Raw genomic sequence first — 17468 nt, 5'->3', positions numbered from 1 at the left:
CCATAATGAGATTTGTGGCGGCAAGAGAACTTCCCAGCCCCCCCCCCATTGGCAATAAAATCAGCGAGGGTGTGAGCCTGATTACCATGGATTTGGATTGATTTAAACATTCAAAAATGGCTTAACGGCGTTACTTCTGGGTGGTCAGGTGTGGTCCCCCATCATCCCCCTCCCCCCTACCGATGTGATGTTACACCAATGGGAATCATTACTGATAATCATAACGGGTTTCCAAAAACACTGACCAGTTGTAATGACCAAGAGGGGGGCCCCAGAGGGGAGTGTAGGCCATTCGTGGTGAGGGTCATGTTTGGGCAGTGCCCTGGCATTGCCAGGATGTCAGCAGGTTGTCAGTGCCAGGGCCTGTGCCGGGACAGGGCCAGATCCTTTAGGGAACCCCATTATGGGAGGGAGGGTCCTGGTGTCTGCTGGGATGGTGTGGAGAGAGGTAGGGGACCTTTGAGATGGGGGCAGCCTTTATAAAGGGTGCCAGGATCTCTGCCAAGCGGGGCTTGTCAGCTGTGTGAGGCCCCACCCGGCCAGAGTGATGCTGCAAAACATGCTCCCCTGCTCTTTTTTCAAACAAAGTGGCAGGAGAGAAACATGCCAGTTTTCAATCAGAGCCTGACATTTGACATTTTCTAGGAAAATTCTGCCCCATGGTCTTGGGTCAGTAATCTATAAATTCCGATGCCACCATGGCGAGCTGTGATACCCAATTCTGCTTATTCTGGACTGACATCAGAAAAATAATCATGGCAACTGCTGAACAAAAGTTAAAAACCCAACTGAATTCCATTATATTTCTGGAAATCTAGTATGGTCGTTCGGGGGCAGCACGGTAGCATAGCGGTTAGCACTGTGGCTTCACAGCTCCAGGGTCCCAGGTTCGATTCCCGGCTGGGTCATTGTCTGTGCAGAGTCTGCACGTTCTCCCCGTGTCTGCGTGGGTTTCTTCCGGGTCCTCTGGTTTCCTCCCACAGTCCAAAGACGTGCAGGTTAGGTGGATTGGCCATGCTAAATTGCCCCTAGTGTCCAAAAAAGGATAGGAGGGGTTATTGGGTTAGGGCGATAGGGTGGAAGTGAGGGCTTAAGTGGGTTGGTGCAGACTCGATGGTCCGAATGGCCTCCTTCTGCACTGTAGGTTCTATGGTATCTATAAATGAAGACTTGTTTTCATATAGCATATAGGGATGGCAGGGTGGCACAGTGGTTAGCACTGCTGCCTCACAGTGTCAGTGATCCAGGTTCAATTCCAACCTAGGGTGACTGTCTATGTTGAGTCTGCACATTCTCCCAGTGTCTGCCTTGGTTTCCTCCGGATTCTCCAGTTTCCCCTCACAATCCAAAGATGTGCAGATTAGTGGATTGGCCATGCTAAATTGTCCCTTAGTGTCAAAAGATTGGTTGGGGTTACAGGGATACGGTGGAGGAGTGGGCCTGGGTAGGGTACTCTTTCAGAGGTTCGGCACAGCCTTGATGGGCAGAATGGCCTCCTTCTGCACTGTAATGATTCTGTGATTGTTGTGGAATAAGTGGCAGTAACATACAACTTGCTTTTGGGTGTGTTCTACTTAGAAATACAAAGAAAGCACAGAACCAATAGACACTGAATGAGACACACCCAAATGTTGATGATGGAAGCACTGACCTTTGAACCATTCAGACAGAACGAAAAATATTTGCCATTGGGAAATGAGCTTGTTGACCTCCTCTTGTTCACTGACATTTAACACCTTTTGTGTACACAACATTTCACAAGTGTTCCAGCCCCTGTGACAAGATCACATCCATCATCCTTTGACCGTGAAGCTGGCTCCCTCTAATGACCACTGCTCCACTTCAATCATTGACTGAGAGGCCTGGATCTAAACAGGACAGCAATATGAGCTGTTTTCTGTTACATCCACTTTATATGTACTTGGATTGGATTTGTTTATTATCACATGTACCGAGGTACAGTGAAAAGTATTTTTCTGCGAGCAGCTCAACAAATCATTAAGTGCATGAAAAGAAAAGGAAATAAAAGAAAATACATAATAGAGCAACACCAGTTAAACAATGTTACTACATAAGCATCGGCATCAGGTGATGCATACAGGGTGTAATGTTAATGAGGTCAGTCCACAAGGGGGTCCCCACAGTAAGAAGTCTTACAACACCAGGTTAAAGTCCAACAGGTTTGTTTCAAACACGAGCTTTCGGAGCACGGCTCCTTCTTCAGGTGAAGAAGGAGCCGTGCTCCGAAAGCTCGTGTTTGAAACAAACCTGTTGGACTTTAACCTGGTGTTGTAAGACTTCTTACTGTGCTCACCCCAGTCCAACGCCGGCATCTCCACATCATGACACACAAGGGGGTCGTTAGGAGTCTGGTAACGGCGGGGAAGAAGCTGTTTTTGAGTCTGTGCGTGCGTGTTCTCAGACTTCTGTATCTCCTGCCCGATGGAAGAAGTTGGAAGTGAGTAAGCCGGGTCGGAGGGGTCTTTGATTATGCTGCCCGCTTTCCCCAGGCAGTGGGAGGTGTAGATGGAGTCAATGGATGGGAGGCAGGTTTGTGTGATGGACTGGGCTGTGTTCACGAGTCTCTGAAGTTTCTTGCGGTCCTGGGCCGAGCAGTTGCCATACCAGGCTGTGATGCAGCCCGATAGGATGCTTTCTATGGTGCATCTGTACTTCCTCTCCCATAGGACCATATCATTCCTATAGTGCATAAGGAGGCCATTCAGCCCATCGCGTCAGAACCAACCCTCTGAAAGAGCACCGTACCTAGTTCCATTCTCCCGCCCTATCTCTGTACCCCATAGCCCCACCTGATTTACACATATTTTGGACACTAAGGGGCAATTTATCAAGGCCAATCTACCTAACTTGCACATCTTTGGATTGTGCAAGGAAACTGGAGCACCCGGAGGAAACCCACAGACACAGGGAGAATGTGCAAACTCCACACAGTCATCCAAGGTCGGAATTGAACCCGAGTCGCTGTCGATGTGGGACAGCTGTGCGAACCACTGTGCCACCGTGCCGCCCCATCATCATTAATGATAATCTGTTAAATTGTTCACCTAATCTGTTTTCCATCCAGTGTAAATATCCAAACTGCAGTGAGGTGTAAGGGCAACTTGCGTTTTACTTTTATAAAATCAGTAGACTGCTCCACAACAGGCCTTCTCAATGGAGAGGTTCACGAGAAGATTTCAAGGGGTCTCGTAATGATTGGCAAAAGTATTGCTTCCTTTTCTCAAATCATCACAGTGGCATGTGGTATAGTGATGTCACCAGAAAGTCAGCAGCCATGCTTGCTAAAGGCGAATCATTAAGGAAAAATCAGCAGCCATGCTTCATAAAGGCATGTTATTAAGCAAAGGAGATGGTTGCACCTGGAGACAGGCAGCAGCATGTGGAGACAGTCCCAGCAACTCACCTGCAAACAGTAAGGCTGCAACTTCTAGATAAGTCCCAGTTCCCCTCACCTTAACCTGAGGATAATGTTGACTGTTAATTGGATGGATTGCAGTCCCGGACATCCCCCACACCTCTCCATTCATCATGGTTCCATCTGTCTTCCCCTGAGCAGAATCCAAATGTGCTGGGGGCACTATTCAACCACCCCTTTGACACTCAATGGAATTACCATCACTACCAACATCCTGGGGGAACCCATTGACCTGAGATTGAACTAGCCCAACCATATAAATACTGTGGCTACAAGACCAGGTTAAGGCTGGGAATCCTGCAGCAAGTAACTCACCTCCGGATTCCCCAAATCCTATCTGCCATATCCAACGCACAAGTCAGGAGGGTGATGGAATACCCTCCACTTGCCTGGATGAGTGCAGCTCCAACAACACTGAAGAAGCTCAACGCCATCCAAGCCACTCGGTTCAAGAGCAATTAGGCATGGGCAATAAATGCTGGCACAGTCAGTGGCACCCACATCCCATGAATGAGTTTTTAAAAAGGACAAAGCAGCCCGCTTGAGTTGCAACCCTTCCACATTCAAACCCTCCACCACTGACGCACAGTAGCAGACATGTGTACCATCTACAAGATACACTACAGGAACTCACCAAGGTTCCTTCAGCAGCAGCACCTTCCAAATCTACGACCACTACCATCTGGAAGGACAAGAGCAACAGAAACATGAGAACAGCACCACCTGGAGGTTCATCTCCAAGCCACTCACCATCCTGACATGGAAATATATTGTCGTTCCTTCACTGTTGCTGGGTCAAAACCCCAGAACTCCCTCCCTAACAGCTCTTTGGGTAGACCTACACCTCGGGGTGCAGCGGTTCAAGAAGGCAGCTCACCATCGCTTTCTCAAGGGCTATTCGAGATGGGCAATAAATGCAGGCCTGGCCAGCTACACACACATCCCGTGAATTAATTTTTAAAAACCCTGCAGGCAGCAGCTCCACTAGCCCGTGATACGGGAGTTCGGACCTGAGCCATTGTGTTGCACATCCCGAGAAGGAGGAATTAATGTGGCGTAGATTCACAATCTGACTTAGCAAAGCATCCCCTTCATGCCGAAGTAAAAAGTAAATTAATTCAACAATACACATACCGGAAAACAGAGGATCAGTCAACCTCTACAGGAAGCAGTTCTTCATTGGGGTCTGTGCCTCTTTATTCGCCCACCTGGGATATTTTATGCATTGTTTATCTAAGTAAGGTATATGGTAATAGGTTCACCCATTTGAGCTTGGGTTCTTGTATTTTACTCACATTCAGGTGAGAGCTGGGATATTTTAAACACATTTATTTATCTTGGGATCTGGGTGGTTTGGGCATTCATCCTGGGCTTATTTTTACTCCCTTTTTTGAACAAGGGTATAATATTTACAATTCTCCAGTCCTCCAGTTCGGATCTCGGAGTCGATGCAAGGCTGGGAAATTATGGCCAGTTCTGCAATTTGCTCCCTCTCTTCCCTCAGTACCGTTGGATGCTTTACTGACTTTTAAGTATAGACAACGTAATTAATACCTCCTGCTTATCAGTCTTAAACCCTTCGAGTTTATTACTTACCCAGTCTTTCACTGTAGCACCTTATCCCTTGGTAAAGACGATGCATCTTTATTTAATACCTACTCCTCCTGCCTTCATACAAAAACCCCCTTTTCTGGTCCCAAATCGGTTTACCATTCATCGTTCTTGGGACGTGGGCGCCACTGGCTGGGCCAGCATTTATTGCCCATCCTTAATTGCTCTTGAGAGGGCAACCACATTGGAGTCACATGTAGGCCAGGCGGGGTAAGGAGGGCAGATTTCCTTCCATAAGGTTTTTACGACAATCGACAATGGTTTCACGGTCAACTTTCGACTTTTAATTCCAGATTTTTATTGATTTCAAATTCGTGCCGTGGAGGGACTTGAACCTGGGTCCCCAGAGTATTACTCTGGGTCTCTAGTTTACTGGTCCAGTGACAATACCACTATGCCACGTCCTCCCACCTTTTACATTGACTGGCAGACTCTTTTCATACTCCCTCAAGCATCCCCTCTAAACCTTTCATATTCAGCCTGGTTCTTCATTTTATTATCCATATGACATCTGTCAAAATATGTTTTGTCTTTGAATTAATCTCTTTTTTGTCATCTATTTTTTCTACCTTTCCCTTTCAAAAGAATATACCTAGATCAGCTCACTTGGCTAGACAGCTGGTTCATAATGCAGAACAAGGCCAGCAACGCAGGTTCAATTCCCGTATCAGCTGAGGTTATTCATGAAGGCCCCGCCTTCTCAACCTTGCCCCTTGCCTGAGGTGTGGTGATCCTCAGATTAAATCACCACCAGTCAGCTCTCCCCCTCAAAGAGGTAAGAACCCTCTGGTCATCTGGGACTATGGCAACTTTCCTTTCAATCTAGAGATTATACAGAACATCCTTCATCAGTTTGTTGATTTTTGTTTTAATAACACAGGAAGGGGTGGCTCAGAAGTGTGAATGTTGAGAATGCCAACCTCGTCAGTGTTTCATATTCAATTTAGTTATGTGTGCACCTTTGTTCAAAGTACAGATCGGCCTTTTGCCAGCCCTGATATTGTGGTAACACTCTCAACCTTTGAGTCAGATTGCTGTGATTTCAAGTTACCCTCCAGTGATTTGAGAACAACATCTGGGCTGGCATTCCCATATATTACTGAGCAAATTGGGGGACAGAGGGGGGTTCCTGTAGTTAGGGTCTCTGTGGGGGGTCCCTCAAGTCAGGGAATCCCTGTTGAGGGGGTCCCTCTCGTTAGAGTTGTCCCTGTGGGGCGGTTCCTCGTATTTGGGGGTCTCTGTGGGGAGTTCTCTATTAAGGGGATCTCTGGTGGTTATAGTAGAAGAGGGTGGGCATGTAGTGCATTGTGGGGGTTGGGTGCCTCTCAGGTGGAGTTTGAGGGCAATTCCCTTAAGGCCCACCGCGAGGTCCACAACGTCAGGCCAACGTTTGATGAGACCTGTAGTAATACTTGTTCAGGTGTTTCCCAGCCCAGCACACTGGAGAATCACAGAGGGCCAGCGATTAGGATGCCGGGCCCGCTAAATGAATGCAAGTGAGTCAATAAGACCTATTTGCAATCATTTACATCCTTCGTCTGGCGCGTGGGCGTGAACCAGATCCCTCCGCCAGCGAAGGGCCGGAGCATCACGTTTGGATCTGCGGCAGCTGACGTCTGGCCCTGGTCCCGATTTTTCGATTTTCCATCCCATCGGGAAACGCGTTTCAGGCATTCTGGATGGAGAGATTTAACCACAGTGTGTTTGGCTGCAGAAGTCATGTTTTTAGAAAGGATTTTATTTTGGGTCAGCACAGTGGATAGCACTACTGCCTCACGGCACCGAAGACTCGGGTTCGATCCTGGCCCTGGGTCACTGTCCGTGTGGAGTTTGCACATTCTCTCCTTGTCTGTGTGGGTCTCACCCCCACAACCCAAAGATGTGCAGGGTAAGTGGATTGGCCATGCTAAATTGCCCCTTAATTGGAAAAAAATAATCGGGTACTCTAAATTTATTTAAAAATAATAAAAACACATTTTGTTTTGTAAAGGCATAGGAGATTCTAGGTGTCCAAAGGTGAAATTGACCAAAGGAATGTGTTTTTTAGTCTGGGTTAATGCACTGTGGTTTGACTGGAGAAAGACTCTCAGGAGTTCATGTGCTTTCAGTCCTGGAGAGTTAATTTGTTGTTCAGCTTGGGGAGAAGATATCATTGCTGGATGGAGCCAAGGAATGCAGAGTGTCAATTTTGGAGAAGGCTTTGATTTTCATAGAATTTACAGTGCAGAAGGAGGCCTTTTGGCCCATTGAGTCTACACTGGCTCTTGGAAAGAGCACCCTACCCAAGCCCACACCTCTACCCTATCCCCATAACCCAGTAAGCCCACTGGACACTAAGGGCAATTTATCATGGCCAATCCACCTAACCCGCACATCTTTGGACTGTGGGAGGAAACCGGAGCACCCGGAGGAAACCCACGCACACACGGGGAAAATGTGCAAACTCCGCACAGACAGTGACCCAAGCCAGGAATCAAACCTGGGACCCTGGAGCTGTGAAGCAATTGTGTTAACCACTATGCTACCATGCTGCCCACGGCAGAGGGAGAGAGAATAGATGAAATCTGATCTGTCTGACACCGAGACCACAATTCTCTCACAGTAGGATAGTTATGAAAGAATAATAATATTTAAAGCAGAGCAGTCTTGTCTGAGAACAAGGAAAAAGCTTAAGCACGGCAGGTTAACCAGTTTTTGAAGGTATTCAGCCAGAGTCTGAAGGGGTCTAACAGGAGCCAAATCTGTTTTATAAAGCATGTATTACTCTATGCCATGCTGATTTTAAGATAGATCAAGAGCTGTATGTTTCTTCGCTTGTTGTTTAATGGAAAATTGAGTAGTAGTGTTCAACGGGTTGTAAGCTGTTCTTTTTGGATGTGAAGTTAAAGAGTTTAATATTGTATTCATAATAAAGTTTTATTTTAAAAATACCAAAGCCAGGGGCAGCACGGTGGCGCAGTGGGTAACACTGCTGCCTCACGGCACCAAAGTCCCAGGTTAGATCCCGGCTCTGGGTCACTGTCCGTATGGGGAACGCGGCCCATCGGAGGCAGAGCATTTTGGGTGGGCCCGCGAATGACATTGCAATGGGGGTTGCGACCGAGTGTGTTAATAGGGGGAATACTGGAGCTGCTTCGGGTGTTTGGGTCTTTCTTGGGATACAAATTAAATCTAGACAAGAGTGAGTATTTTGTGATATCTCGGCCAGGGGTGTGGGCTGGGGTGGGGGCTGCCATTCCGTAAGACAGGGACTCAATTTAGATACCTGGGGGTTTAGGTTGTCTGGAATTGGGAGGGGGGGGGGGTCCATAGGTACAACATTTCTAGTTTGATGGAGAGGGTGAAAGCTGATCTGGCAAGGTGGGAAGGTCTGCCGCAGTCACTGGCGGGTTGGGTACAGGCGGTTAAAATGAATATGCTGCCGCGATTCCGGTTTATTTTTCAATGCCTGCCGAATTTCCTGCCAAAGGCATTTTTTTTTTTTTTTATAGAGAGATTGAAGGGATGATTACCTCATATGGGGAGGGAAGGTGGCCAGAATTATAAAGGTGCTACTACAGAGAGGAAGGCAGGCAGGGGGTTTGGGTCTTCCGAACCCGATGGATTATTACTGGGTGGCAAATGTGGAGAAGGTGCGGAGCTAGGTCAGGGGGCTTTGACTCCCAGCGGGTCAGAATGGAGGAGAGTTTGGGTAGAGGATCGGGATTGAAGGCGGTGGCGAAATCCCGCTCCCGACGGCCCCGGGGCGATACTCAGGGAGTCCGGTAGTAATAGCTTTGTTGAGAATTTGGAGGCAGTTTAGACAGGACTTTGGGTTGGGAGCAGGGTCAAGGGAAATGCCGATTCGGGAGAACCATAGATTTGAGCGCGGGATGGGAGGAGAAAGGAATTAGGACACTAAAAGATTTGTTTCTTGGGGGTCGGTTTGCAAGGTTGAAGGAGCTGGGAGCGAAGTATGGGCTGGAGCAGGGGGAAATATTTAGATACATGCAGGTTTGAGACTTTGCCAGAAAGGAGATACAGAGCCGTCTTCCACATTGCTGGAGGAGGTGCTGACGACAGGGGGACTGGAGAAGGGGCAGTATCAGCGGTTTATGGGGCTATTAGGGGCTGGCTTAGCTCACAGGGCTAATTGCTGGCTTTTAAAAGCAGAGCAAGGAGGCCAGCAGCACGGTTCGATTCCCGTACCAGCCTCCCCGGACAGGCGCCGGAATGTGGCGAGTAGGGGCTTTTTATAGTAACTTCATTGAAGCCTACTCGTGACAATAAGCGATTTTCATTTTTCATTTTCATTATTTTGAAGAAGGAGAAGGTGCCGCGAGTAGGGATCGAGGCCAAGTGGGAGGAAGAGATGCGAGAGGCTATGGAGGAAGGGTTCTGGTGTGGTGTGAGGTGCTCCGGAGGGTGAATGACTCCACCATGTGTTCGAGGTTGGGGCTGATTCAGCTGAAGGTGGTGTATAGAACACACCTCACAAGAGCGAGGATGAGCCGACTCATTGAGGGGGTAGAATATCTGTGAGAGCATTGCGGGGGGGAGACCCGCAAACCACGTTCATATGTTTTGACCCTGTCCAAAGCTGGAGGGTTACTGGAAGAAGGTTTTATAATAATAATAATAACTTATTGTCACAAGTAGGCTTCAATGAAGTTACTGTGAAAAGGCCCTAGTCGCCACATTCCGGCACCTGTTCGGGGAGGCCGGTACGGGAACTGAACCCACGCTGCAGGCATTGTTCTGCATTACAAGTCAGCTGTTTAGCCCACTGTGCTAAACCAGCCCCTGGCTGGATTTTAGGGTAATCTCTAAAGTGGTGCACGTGAAACTGAACCCAGGCCCTCGGGAGGCCATATTCGAGGTGTTGGACCAGTCAGGGTTGGAAACGGGTGTGGAGGCAGATGTTGTAGCCTTCGCCTCGTTGATTGTCCAAAGGCAGATCCTGTTAGGGTGGGGATCAACCTCTCCACCCCGTGCCCTGTTGTGGCGGGGGAATCTGCTTTAATTCTTGATGCTTGAAAAGGTCAAATGTGACCTGAGGTGAAGGATTGAGGGGTTCTAAAATTCATGGGCGTTACTCATTATGCACTTTCAAGAATTGTATCACATCAAACATCAGGGGACGGGGGGCGGGGGGGGGGGGGGCTGTGAGGGTTGAGGGGAGAGGGACTGTATGTGTTAATGGTGACTATGGGTGATTCCTGATTCCTTTTTGTCATTTGTTTATGTTAAAATGCGGGCTAATGTTTGGGGTTTGGTGGGAGGCTGGGATCATTGTTATTGATATAGGGATTGACATTACATTCATTACTGATTTTTGTTCATTGTTGGGTGTAAATTTAGGAGAAAATGTGAAAAAGGATAATAAAAATATTTATTTTTAAAAAGTTCACACAAGGGGCGTGCACATATTTTGGGCCAGATTTAGCTGTCGCAATAACTATGAGGCGCTGACTGTTATTTATGCATTTTTGGTAGAGCAATTCACACAAGATACAGAGAGATGGTGAAATGCAAACTTCCAAACGTTGAGGCCTGGGTTCCACCACTCCACCATTAACATCCTCAAAATGGCATCTTGCCGTCCACCTCACTCATTGAAATGCATTGAATGGGATGTAGTTGCTGCATTTACATGGCAGATACAAAATAAACCTGCTCATTCAAACTCAAGGTTCCCCAGTCACACACATTCTCAGTCACACTCACTCTTAAGTCAGGAACGAACCCAGGATCAAGTAAGGAATGCTTAAGAAAGCATACAAATTGCATCGAATGTCAATCCTGCACTGATTATGTAAAAGTTGAAAAACCTTTTTTGTTGACAAAAGGGACATAATAAAGCACAGATGTTGACCTTGGGTGAATGTTTGACAATTAGTTGGATTAGAGGTAAGGATATCCCTGGTTAAAATAAACAATGGCATTATGGATTTAACTACAGATAATTGAAGGTGAGGATGAAGTAGGAGCAGTCAAGTGGTGGAATTGGAAAGATAAACATGGAATATTTAGATATTTTCTTTGCCATATTGGATCCAGATTAAATGATACAAAGTGTTGCTGCAATTCACTGCCAAAGCTATCATATCACAGAATATACAATGCGGAAGAAGCCCTTCGGCCCATCGAGTCTGCACCGACACATGAAAGACACCTGACCTACCTACCTAATCCCATTTAGCAGCACTTGGCCTATAGGCTTGAATGTTATGATGGGCCAAGTGCTCATCCAGGGACTTTTTAAAGAGGTTGGGCAACCCACCTCCACCACCTCACATCTCCACTAAACTCCCTGCCCCTCACCTTGAACCTGTGTCCTCTCGTGACTGACCCGTCAACTAAGGAAAACAGCTGCTCCTTACCCACTCTGCCCATTGTCTTATACACCTCGGTCAGGTCGCCCCTCAGCCTTCTCTGTTCCAACGAGAACATCCAAAGCTCTCTTCAGAACTTAAATGTTCCACCCCAGCCAGTAGACCAAGCTGCCTACTGCAGGATGACATGCCAGAGAATTGCCTTTGCCTAGCTATTCTCCCTGAAATGAGATATCTTAACATTGCTATACAACTCCCCAAATTGTCTTAGCACAGATTGCAAGTTCAGAAGGGGGGGGGGGGGTGGATGGGGGCAATGGGGAGGGGGTGGATGGGGGCAATGGGGAGGGGGTGGATGGGGGCAATGGGGGGGTGCAGAAACCCATCTTACTGGATTTCAACAGACATGCTCCTCCACCACATATGCACTAGCCCCTCTAGAGGTTCCTTGAAGCTTCACCATATGCATGGGAATTCTCCACGAGGGTTTAGAACTGTGAGGGAACTTCACTTCCCAGTGGTGAACATTGGTGTGCGCATACAGCGAGCTGGTTGGATAATCCAAATTTAGAGGAGCGGACCAGTCCGCTAAATTAGTGACATGAACAAACTGGGTCAAAGGTGTCACCTTGTCAAAAAAAATGGATTCCTTGTGAAATAAATATCTAGTGAGGGCTTTAAAAAAAAAAGCACCTGGTTACCGTCCAAAATGGCCAATTTTGCACTAAAATAAACCATTGCATAAAAATACGACCAGTTCTGGAAAGCCAGGAATTCATGATGACAAAGCTTTATTCATGAAGGAACAGATCTGCAATGGCTCTGCTGCATATTTACACGTCAACTGAGAAAAAATGTCATTAAATCTGGGTTGCAGGAATAAAGTGATCCAGTTTATTCAGATCATCTTCAATAACAAAATATAGGAGCCAATGGCCTCGGGATCCTTTCCTCTTCGCTGTAGTCTTTACATTACTATCTAATGAACTGCAACAACAACAAAAAATGTTTCCACCAGCTATTTCTAAATTTTAAAAAAGCAGACCGCTTATGACAGGTTCATCGCGAAGGTGCAAGGTGAATGGAAATAACAGACAACCCACATTCTGATCGGACTGTGAGTGCATTCGGAATTCATCTGACAGCTCCCTCCACACCGCCCTGTAGCCGGGCTGGAGTCTGCAGGAATGCTAAATAGAAATGATTCGAATAAAATTCCTCCCAATCCATTGGAGATTAAAATGCTTGGCCTGCACATCTTTCTCACTGCACTCTTTACAGCAAAGAAGGAAAATGAAATGTACGCGCAAGCTTACCTGGCCTGTGTCCTGGTCTCTGCGTGAACTGTCAGTGAAGAATGTCTGAATTCCTCCAAAACGCTTTCTGCAGTCCCTGGGCAATAACCCCTATTACTGAGCACTCTTGTATTCTCTAACCTTCACTGAAACACACACCGTCTCCACTGTCTGAATCAGTCACGCTAGACATAATCAGAGGATAACAGCACATCTGATTGTGCTGTGATGAAGGCCGTGCAGGTGATTACAGAACTCGAAACTGCTACTGCAGTGATGCTGAATCTTGAGATTCACCCTCGGAGCAGGAGACAGGCTTGCACTGTTGGTTCCTAATTGGCAATCCTCGTTGGGCTCAGAACGTTGCCTTTTATTAGCCAGTTGTTGGCAATGTTGATTTAACATGGATTGGGTGATATGTTTCCATAACAATTAAGTCACTGCCAAGTTGTTCAGCTGTCAGATTATTGCAGTGACCTTGTCCAATTTCTGACTAAATTCACTTCCACCCTGCAGTCAATAGTTCAAGAAACTCTGGCAGAATGAGATGGCGCTACTTAAAGGCAAACGTTCCTCTTCCTTTGCCAGCTCGTTTTGCACCGGGTTGTGTGGTGATCCCACATCGCCCCATTTCAGTTCATTCATTCAGAGAGATCCTCATGTTCCCCCCATTGTAGCATCCAGTCGCGAACTAAATGGTTCCGGGATTTTTGATACCACTGCTCTGTCTAGAATTTTATTCCACATATTCGCCACTGTTTGTGTGAAGAAGGAATTCCCTGGTGTCAATCCTAAAATAATCTTTTATTAGTTTGAACGAATAGTCCTCCAGTTTGACGTCAAGTTTCAGTTAAAGTAATATTCCAGGTTCACTTTTACAACATGTTTGACAAGATCACCTTGCACCTCCCTCCTTGCGAGGCTCAATCTGTGTCTTTCCTTGTCAGTCAAAGGCTTCCAGCTGCCAAATAGCCTTATGGCCTTTCCCCAAACTGCCTCGAGTTCTCACATATTTCTCTTATTTCTCAGTGAACTGGATATTGCATTCCAGGGCACTGTACCATTTGATTATTACCGCCTCAGGTTTAGATTTGGTCTTAACCTTATTTAATAGCCTTTCAGATGGAACTTTATCAACGTCCTTTGGAAGTTGAGTGCCCAATGCTTTAGCGCTTCCAAATTCTAATTAGGTTGCCACAGCCACATCCTTCTTTGCTGTAAGAGTGCAGTGAGAAAGATGAGCACGCCAAGCGAATTAATCTCTAATGGATTGGGGGGAGTTTTATTCTAATTTCTATTTAGAATTCCTGCAGACTCCAACCAGGATTTAGGCCTGTGCGGGGATGTCAGGTTAATCCAGAATGCACTCTTAGCCCTATCGGCACATGAGTTGTCTGCTGTGTCCATTCATCCTGCATCTTCACTTTCAACCAGAAATAAGTGGTTTAGCTTTTTTTTTTAGAAATAGCTTGTTACAACATTTTTTGCGGCTCTTTAGATAGGAAATGTAAATATTGTAGCAAAGAGTACAAATCAAGAGAAGTCAAGGTGGTTGGCCAGGCAAGATCTTCCTCTTCTGAATCCACGCTGACTGCTGATACCTCGAGGTTCTGATATACAGGTAATCCTACCCCTGACAATTGATTCAATTATTTCAGATAGGGTGAAAGTAAGGCAAGTGTTTTTGTAGTTGCCTGTTTTCTTGGCCACCTTTTTTGAATATAGGTGGCTTGTTTCCAATCTACTGGTACCTTCCCATTGACTCCATTCAGTTCCACCGGCTCCTTCATGATGAGGCCATGTTTCCTCTAAGGTTCAACTGTTTCAACAAGAGTAATGGTATTCTGGGCTCTCAACCAAGCACGCATAATAAGTCTTGGCTGAGAGTTCATACATCTATTACTCTTGTCGAAACATTTGCAGCCCAAAAAAAAGCATAGCTTGATTGGCAGCTCAGGCTCATGGATCTCTGCAGTCAATTTTACATTTACACAAGGTTAAGTGGTTTCAAGCATTTATGGTTTCTGTTATTGATAGTTTAAAATGGTCTGAATGATTGACACTTTTATTGCCTTGTAGTGAAATTACGTTTTTAAACATAGTGGAAAATAATGGCTGAATGAATGCCCGGTGGCACAGTGGTTAGCACTGCTGCCTCACAGCACCAGGGACCCGGTTTCCATTCAGGCCTTGGGTGCCTGCCTGTGTGGAGTTTGCACATTCTCCCTGTGTCTGCGTGGGTTTCCTCCGGGTGCTCGGTTTTCTCCCACAGTCCAAAGATGTGTAGATTAGGTTGGGTTATGGGAATAAGGGTGGACCTAGGCAGGGTGCTCTTTCAGAGGCTTGGTACAGACTCGATGGGTTGAATGGCCTCGTTCTGCACTGTAAGGATTCTATGGATTACTTCTTTAAAGCCTTTCTTTGCACATACTACTGTCACTAGAGGGTTCATTGGTTCTATATAGTATATACTGGGTCAATGGACATAGATGTCGGAGATTGCTGGAGGGGCATACCATGGAGGCATGAGAAGCTTTCCTCCGGGTGTTCCGGTTTCCTCCTACAAGTCCCGAAAGACGTGCTGTTAGGTAATTTGTAGTGAATTCTTCCTCTGTGTACCCGAACAGGCGCCGGAATGTGGCGACTAGGGGCTTTTCATAGGAACTTCATTGCAGTATTAATGTAAACCTACTTGTGACAATAAAGATTATTATGTATATTATATTACATTACTGCGTCTGAAATCCATCTTGTCATCTATCATTCATCAGAACATAACCAAAACAGCAAGCTTACTCAATTGAAGAGGCAAGCAATTAATTCATAATTAACAACAGGAACTAATTAACAGGAAGGGAATGTTCTCAACTTGAATACAGCATGGGCCGGGTCTCTCTTTACCTTCACAGAAGCAGCTGAATATTAACATGTTGCAGTTGAGAGTAGGCTGTACTTAGTCTGAGGTCTTGCATGGTCAGATGGTCCCTGCAGTTAACACATTTTTACAACACATCCACTGTGCAATTAGATGTCTCAGAAGAGCAGCTGCTCAGAGACCACAGCAATTTGAGACATTCCCGGCTGGTGAGTGCTATTTCCAGGATTAGAATTCATTTTCCCAAATGCAGTATAGCCAGTGCTAATTGTTAATACAAGTTTTTTTTTCTTCAAATGTCAAAAGGGAAACGGATTACATGTTTTATGAAAGATCATGGAAGAGTTTGAAACAACAATGGGATCAAGGAGGGAAATGTATTTATACCTACCCATCCACCTGCACTCACAAGACAACTTTTTATCTGTACGTTCCTGATGCTTCCTAGCAATGGTTACCATGCTAGTGGGAGGCATTCCTCCCTCATCCTGTCTCTTTCGGTAATGCAAAAACAGGATTGCTGCTGGAACTGATGGCAGAGTTCACAAATGCCCTCCCAGTGCAGTCATTCATTATTCTCTCTGCCTGTGTTCCTAGTTAAGACAGTTCTCGCAAACATTTGTACGATTCCAAACACCTCTGTTTATTGCGACCTCAGCCAAGGCGATTGAGTGCATTCCTTACCTAGGGTTAGGGAAAATCGTGGTCCTAGAAATTTGATCATGTAGCCCCTCTTTTCAGATGCTAAACAGCCTCCAAAATAGTGGGTGAGGAGGCACAGATACATTGAAGGTCAGCTATCGTCCCGGGCCTATCTTTCCAGACTCCGTCACACTTTGATGCCAGGGTTCCTACTCCAGTCACTAAACAGGAACCCCTGCTAAATAATATCATTTTCCATGGCTGACACCAAGTAAGGCAGACTGAGGCTTATGTGATGCTATATAAAATTGGATCATTGTCCAGGATCATTTATGAAGAGTGGCCACCTTTAAGGTAGAAAAGATTAATAGAATAGATTAGAATCATATAGGTACGGATTCTTCCGCAAGAACGCCACGAGTGAGACGCCGGCAATGGCGAAATCCTTTGACCTCGGGCGGGATTCTCCGGTCGCCAGGCAGACGCAGCCGGAGAATCCCGCTCTGAGAATCCCCACAGTGCAGAAGGAGACCATTCGCCTCATCAAGTCTGCAGTGGCCCTTGGAAAGAGCACATGAAGTTGCTTGGAGGGAAGATAGGCAAAGGAGAGAGATTACAATTGCCCAGAATTCCTGGGCTGGATTCTCCATTGTTGGGACTATGTTCTCACACCGGCGTCAAAACGATGGAGTTTTACGCCAGAAAATCTGGCATGAAAGCATGGGGATAGCAGGGACCCAGTGTTAATCTAGCAGCTTTTGCCTCAGATACGGGCCCCTGCACCTCCATGTCGGAGGCCGCACAAGCGTACGGCGGTGGCCTCCAGTGGCCGCGCTGTGCTCCATGGCGGACACGGACCGCGGAGCTGATCCAAGAAATAAACTCCCTGATCGGCTGCGCACCCAACCCTCAACACCCACACTAACATTTCCCGGCTGCCTATAAGGCCCTCCCCTGCCCTCCGATTGGCCCACCCCCGACCAGGGCAGCCGCGGATTGAGTCCGCAGCCGCCACGTGAGTATCCCGACCGCCAGGACCACATCAGTTCCACTGCGTCAGGACTTCAGCCGGTCAGGGACGGAGAATGGCGGAGCGGGCCTCTGGCAATGGCCCCAAGTCGTTCCTAGGCGGTGTAGTGTACTGCCGTGTATGCCGCTTTTCGTGGCCCGCAGATTCGGGGAACCGGCGCCGATCTCAATTCCTAGCGGGGAAATGGTTTCTCTGTCCCTGCGCCGGCCACAATTTCGGTGTCGGGGAGCGGAGAATCAAGCCCCCTACATCGATCCAGACACAA

The 17468-nt window shown here is 46.8% G+C and overlaps 1 protein-coding gene across 4 annotated transcripts in view; it reads right to left on the bottom strand.

The window, feature by feature from the left end:
• LOC119973894 (flocculation protein FLO11) overlaps positions 1–17468 on the bottom strand; it is a 144356-nt gene that overhangs the window by 102096 nt on the left and 24792 nt on the right. The window contains exons 1-2 of one of the 4 annotated variants that reach the window (XM_038812480.1): positions 12678–12978; positions 4071–4118 (exon numbers count right to left, since the gene is read on the bottom strand). The exons of 1 other annotated variant lie outside the window; for it this stretch is intronic. The gene's annotated coding sequence lies outside the window, so the exon portion shown is untranslated. Of the gene's footprint in view, positions 1–4070; positions 4119–12677; positions 12979–17468 lie in introns of those variants that run through there. 2 more of the 4 variants (XM_038812478.1, XM_038812481.1) reach the window with 2 other exon arrangements.

The sequence above is a fragment of the Scyliorhinus canicula genome, chromosome 11 (genome assembly GCF_902713615.1).
Source record: "Scyliorhinus canicula chromosome 11, sScyCan1.1, whole genome shotgun sequence".
In the NCBI taxonomy this organism is placed as follows: Eukaryota; Metazoa; Chordata; class Chondrichthyes; order Carcharhiniformes; family Scyliorhinidae; genus Scyliorhinus; species Scyliorhinus canicula.
Note: the sequence above shows the minus strand (reverse complement) of the source record. Positions and strands in the feature narration are given on the sequence as shown.